Below are 6575 nucleotides of genomic sequence, written 5' to 3'. Positions count from 1 at the left end.
CCTTCTCCATGGCTATACCACAGTGACAAACGCCAGTCAGAGGCGCTATCAAGCGACTCTAGCGCAGTGTCACATGGCGACTGCACAGGGAAGGCGCGCACGTCGGCGTCCATATGTCTACCAAGGCTATGACGGCACTCCTCTGGAAAGCGCACCGGCGGCGGTGAGTCGCGCGCGGCCGCGGCCGAGTGCAAGGAGGTGCCGGCTCCGGTGCGTGACCCCACTGATCGTCTGCGCAGCGCAGCGCGCACACCGGCGGCGAGCCGCGCGCGGCGGCGGCGGCGGAGTATCATTGCGCATGCGCAGACCAGTGCCACGCAAAATTGGCTCAGCGAGGCCAGTGTAGCTAACGCTACAAAAACGAGGTGGGCGGGAGGTCCCGCGTGTCCCGCCCTCGATCTGCTTGCTTCACGTGGAAGCGACAAAGTTCTCTAGATGCTGACAAATTTTCCTTTTCCCCTAAGTACAAGCAAAATGATTTAGATCTAGGGAAATTTCTCTAGAGTTGGCAGCACTGCCAGAGCCTCTGCTGTCTGGCCAGACATCGAAGCGGTCAACATTACAATAAAATTACTTAGCTGAAGTGTAATTTTCAATGGATCGTTAAATGGTTCTGACTTCAGCGTACATTTTCAGCGAGAATATGCCAATCTAATAGGCAATAAGCTCTCTGTTCAGTGTGAAGAGCATCCCAACAAAAGTTTCAAGTCAAAAGTCCTGGGCAGTGTCCTAGACTTCACTGGCAACTAATGCAGAAAGAAATTTGCCTGCATAGCATTCTTAATGCAATGCTCTCGTTTCTCGTAGCACAATACCAAAACCCAGTGTTCAAATTTCAGTGTTTCATTGATTGTGTGACTCTTAACTCCCCTAGTGGTGTTTTGACTTGAGCTTTGCCTGAAGGATTTGGCCAAAGAAGGCATATTGATGCTTACTTCGTAGTTCATGCTGTTACTTCAAAAATTTTGGAGGAGCACATGCTACAACTCTAACCTCAGAGGTTATGGTAAAGCATTAGAGGTGGCAAACCTTTTGGGAGCCTTGCCTGCACCATTTTGCTGTGCACATTTAACTTCGGGTTTTTTTTTTATTTAGCGGGAGCCCATCACATTAGTGCTGTGTGTGCATACTTTGTCATGTGGCTACTCTCTGGAAATCTGCTGGCCCTCAATTATTACATTCATAGTTGTTTTTGCACATAATGTGTTCATTGAAATTCTTGTACATGTGTGCAATATTCCTCAAAATGGAATACACCTTGGTGTGACCCGACAGTGGTGCAGGTGCAAGAGCTCTTGCATTTATTTTGCTAAGAAATTGATTGATATGTGGGGTTTACTGTTGCTACGAAATTACATGCTGAAGTAACATCTATGAACTTAGGATGCAGTTGAGTAAATTATAGTGTTGAATGAGACTGGCAGAATTTCACAACTGATAACACTATTCTTTTTTACGCTACCCCATTCTTCTATCTGTTCCTGCATGGCACTAGCTGGGTGAACAAATAGGCCAACCCATTTTTTTGTTTATTTTGGCAGAGTTGCTAAATGACTGGAAGGCTTTTCTCACAACTTCTTCAACTTATCATATTCTATGAATTAATGCTATATAAAAATATATTGCTGTTACCTTTACTTAGTTATAACAATGGTAAGCTGCTATATTTGTTAAAAGTCCAGTTAGCCAACAGACTATTAGTCACGCTGGTCAAAATATGCTGAATTTTTCTTTTAAACCAAACTACAGGTAAAAAGCTTGCAGTCTGTTTCTAGTGCATCTTTAAAGTTTATTCAATATTGATTACATATTCAGAATATAAACATTTTAGCACAGAAAAAGGTCCCATAGTGTAAACACTGTAGGGGGACCCTGTAAAAATGTTAAAAGAAACACTACTTGACAGTAAAAATTTTAAAAAAGAAACTGCAAACTAATAAAGTACAATGTAAAATATCAAAACCATAGACAATTCAAATATTTAGGTAAAAAGCAACACATATGGAAAACATAAAACAATAGGTATTATAGCAGAATACAATGCAAACACTAATCAGAACAATCAAATCAAAGTTGTGTTTGTTAAACATTCAATAAACGGTATGAATGTTTTACCAATGTTGCGAGCAACACAGGAAGTGATTTGCAATATTCATTACTCACACAGGCCAGGCTAATAATGGGGGTTCTGAGAAAGAAATATCAGCAGTGAAATGTAGTTTTATAAGTTTTTAAAGGGCCTGTTGAAGGACCGTTCATTTGGCAAAGGCTGTGGTGATAATGCTGCAAGGGTTGCCAATGTCCTGAGCTATATGTTCAAAAATTAAGTTATCAAGTTATTAATAATAGCATCAATGCAAACAACCACTACTTCTATCCAAAATTTTCTACTGGACCTGTAGTGCGGAAGTGGCAATCCTGTAAGGTCAAGCTACTCTTCAAGAAACACTGAAGGCATTATATAAATTATTTCATCACCTTCACAAGTACCTTTTCAACAGACACAGACCACATAATCAATTCTATCATAGAAGAATTCCTTCAATTGATCAACTTCAGGCATGGCTTTCATATTGGTTCCTTCCCCTATGCAAGTTACAATGTTACTACATGACATTCGCCAATTTCTCAGTTGCAGAATTTATTGTCATGGATTTTGTCTTGGCAATCAGCAGTTTTTTTAATTATCACTTAATTCTTCTTTGATCTAATTTCTCTAACCTAACAAAAACATATTTGGCGAGGGTGTGCAAATACTAGCCAGTTTTGAGACCAAATATTTCTTCTGGTGAGTTGTGATTAATGTATGACATTCTTACTACTAATATAATGTTCACATCCTTGTTTAACAGCATTAGGAAGTGTCTATAATTACTGGGCATATTATAATTCCTGCTTTATTAAATGTAAGAAAGGAGCATTAGCAGCAATTAAGCACCTTGTTCACAGTTACGACCTACATATGACCATGCGTTATCATGTACAGTAAAAGCTTGTGAACTCAACACTCGCTAAATAAAAAAAATGCGTAATTCCGACATATTCTCTGGTCCCAGCCAGTGTATACACTGTTTATTAGCACCAAAATTTTGTTGACCCGCTCATATATGGCTGCAAGTCGGGTTATTTAGACATTTCTCTGAGCACAGAGTGCCTTAAATGTGCAAGGAAAAAGCATGAAAAATGATGTTCACAGACAGCTGAAATGGCCATGGGCTTTTACAAAGATGTGGTCACTACCCAAAATTGTGTCTTTTGTATATAATAAGGTATTGGTTCAGAGCAGGTTTCAGATTGAGAAACGTGGGCCTTTAGCTGCGTTCACATATTGAACGAAGTTGCAAGTGATGGATGTTGTGGCTTCTACACTTCTCATATGCAAAATATTTACCTTTATATATTTTTGTAAAAAAATAAAGCGCATTGATTTAATACTTTTTATTTATTGTTTTTGATATTTAAACCATTTGGCATTCAATTAATTGAGACAGTTTTTGCAGTCTCCCGAAATCCAAATGAACAAGCTTTTAATGCACAGTTTATGAAGGTAATTTTGCAGGCGAATTATCACACATGCATGCACACACATACACAAACTGCAGATACGTGAACACACACACAGAAAGACATAGACAGAGTAGAGTGTGCATGCTAAGAATTTGTTTTGCATTGCTTCCAGACTCAGATCAGAAGTATTTAGAAATATGTACATATTTACAATCAAATAAAAAATACATGTCCACAGTGACGGCAAAGCGAGGAAAAAAAATTGCTTTTCCACTAGTTCAAATGGCTGTGGCAGATGGTGTTTTCTGCATCGTGTATATTGCATTAAAACGTGTCTTCTCATTAGGTTACATGAATACAGGTGCAGTGGTTGTAAATAGTACGAAACAGTACCCGTTGCCAAATGCTGTGTCTAGACAGAACTTTATAGTGAGCCATCATATTTAGCTGGGAAATCCTAAAACATGCGTGCTCCAGAGCACGTGCATCGCGCACTGTGTATTGAATGAGAAGTATTCTATATTTACCTCAGTATGTTTTATCACAATATTAGGCAAGGGCTTATCAATCAGCTGCCCACTCATTAAATAATCATGTGCTTTTTTTAGCCAGCTGGCCAAGTGCTCCACTTTTGCTGTCATGGCTACAAGTGGCACTGACTAACACTCCCGCGTTCGCGTGCACATAAATACCCCTTAAGGTGGCTGAGGGAATGACTGCCACTCTAGCTCAATTGGCAAGACTATTGGGTGCATAGTCCGATGGTTGTCAAACAGACAACTGTCAAACAGTTGTCTGTCCACTTTACTTTCTTCACATCTATTTGACAATTATCACAGTATACTTAAGGTGCAATTGGCATCTCCATTCCTTCCTCAGCTTCATTATCTGCTGGTTTTAATTAAAATTGTGTCAGAACAAGTACATAATCTTGTCAGGGGCAGTTAGCTTTTATTTTATATTTTTTAATTTTTTTGCACCTTTTCAAATTTTTTTTTAGTTTAGAACAGTCACCAAAACCCATTGTTATCGTTTTCATTAGAGCACGTTTGCTTTCCATCATATATTCTCCAGACTTTCTGCGTAGCACCGCTCCCTTGCCCCCCACTTCTTAAATTCCAAGACAATGATCCATGTCACCTGCTCAAGAGCCGCACTAACACTGTGTTATCACCTCACGAGCACATCAAGATAACCGTGCTTTTTTAAGCATGCACTTACATTTGAAATAATCTTTCCAGCCCAGCTATGTCACTCCCATCACAAGCAATACCTTCAATACTACTGAAAGAGTTGCCAACCATCAATTCATTGCCTGCCCCGCCGCGGTGGTCTAGTGGTCTAGTGGCTAAGGTACTCGGCTGCTGACCCGCAGGTCACGGGTTCAAATCCCGGCTGCGGCGGCTGCATTTCCGATGGAGGCGGAAATGTTGTAGGCCCGTGTGCTCAGATTTGGGTGCACGTTAAAGAACCCCAGGTGGTCGAAATTTCCGGAGCCCTCCACTACGGCGTCTCTCATAATCATATGGTGGTTTTGGGACGTTAAACCCCACATATCACATATCAAAACCATCAATTGCCTAGCTGAAAGCACAATTTCTGCCGTTCTTTTGGTCATGCCCTATCACCACATCTCTTCAACAGAACACCTTATCACCAGATCTTTTTGACAAAACACTTTTGAAGTCTTGCAAATAAGAAAATGCAGAGGTTACTAAAGTCAATTACGTGGTAAATGCTTTTTCCTTTATCAGTCATAAAATTTCACTCTGGTAGGCACAATAATATTTGCCAATTTTATTGAAGGTGTCCAGCCCCGCCACAGTGGTCTAGTGGCTAAGGTATTCGGCTGCTGACCCGCAGGTCGCGGGATCGAATACCGGATGCAGCGGCTGCATTTTCGATGGAGGCGAAAATGCTGTAAGCCTGTGTGCTCAGATTTGGGCGCACGTTAAAGAACCCCAGGTGGTAGAAATTTCCGGAGCCCTCCCCTACAGCGTCTCTCATAATCATATGGTGATTTTTGAACGTTGAACCCCACATATCAATCAATATTGAAGGTGTCCAGCGGAGAAAGGCGGCTTCTTTATTAACGGAGTTCTTGTCCAAATTGCTCTCTTAGTCAAGTTTTTTGAACTGAAAAGAAAAAGATTACAGTAAAAATGTTATTTACATCTTTGAAAGTATTGAAACACCAGTTACAATGTGTTTATCATGAGTAAGCCGAAAGTGGGGGTTTTAGGTAAAAAGTTTGTGAAGTCCAGAAACTGCACTAACTTTTTATGCATCTGTTCTTTTGAGGTGTCCTTTTTTCCAACTTGTGCTTTTATCCCTCTCAGGCACAAATGACATACTGTCTGTAAATACGTGTAATTCGCAAACTATTCCAAAGCACTCAATATTCTATTGCTACTAACAAAAGGGGGTAATTCATTGATTTGTTTCTTCTTCAGTAATTTATTTTAATTACAACATAATAACCTATTTATTTTATAGCCAGTCCTGTCCTGTGTTTATATAAGAAGAATTTTATCTCAGGCTCAAAGTGCTCGTGCAGTTTCTGACTGGTTATACTAATTTCAAGGAAATTAACAAAAATATGCTTTTGATGAAGCTCCTGCAAATCAGCACAAGGGACATAGTACTGCCTTGTGCAAAGTGGTCATGTACAGCACAATGAAGTTAAATGAAGATACATTGCACAGGAGGTTCAAGTCATTCAAAGCAATGCTTTTGTCCACTAGCTGACACAACTAGCATAAACTAATTGCCCACAAACATGTAGCCACATGAACGTAGCCACCACCGATGAGACGATATCAGTCAGTCACTTAACTGTGGTGTTGATTAGGAACTAAATTTGATAAACAGAGCTCTAAACCTGCAAGAGTAATAACAAACATGCCAGTTTATATACTTGACGATCTGTTGCATAGCATTTGCTCAGTACTCAGAATCACATTCCAATGTGGGAAAAAATGCAATAGTCATAATCGAGATTTATGTGCACACTAAAGAAAAAGTAATTTTTATGTGGTTGGTCAAAATAATTTCATAGGTAACGCTTA

General features: G+C 40.0%; 1 protein-coding gene across 2 annotated transcripts in view; it reads right to left on the bottom strand.

Moving 5' to 3' along the window:
• Window positions 1-5289: 5289 nt before the first annotated feature.
• The window catches only part of LOC119177185 (deubiquitinase OTUD6B), a 58366-nt gene continuing 57080 nt past the window's right edge, over window positions 5290-6575 (bottom strand). For both annotated transcript variants that reach the window (XM_037428593.2, XM_075878192.1), the window contains one exon: window positions 5290-5643. The gene's annotated coding sequence lies outside the window, so the exon portion shown is untranslated. The remainder of the gene's footprint in view (window positions 5644-6575) is intronic.

The sequence above is a fragment of the Rhipicephalus microplus genome, chromosome X, assembly GCF_043290135.1.
Source record: "Rhipicephalus microplus isolate Deutch F79 chromosome X, USDA_Rmic, whole genome shotgun sequence".
NCBI lineage: Eukaryota > Metazoa > Arthropoda > Arachnida > Ixodida > Ixodidae > Rhipicephalus > Rhipicephalus microplus.
This window is presented reverse-complemented; position numbering and strand designations above follow the sequence as displayed.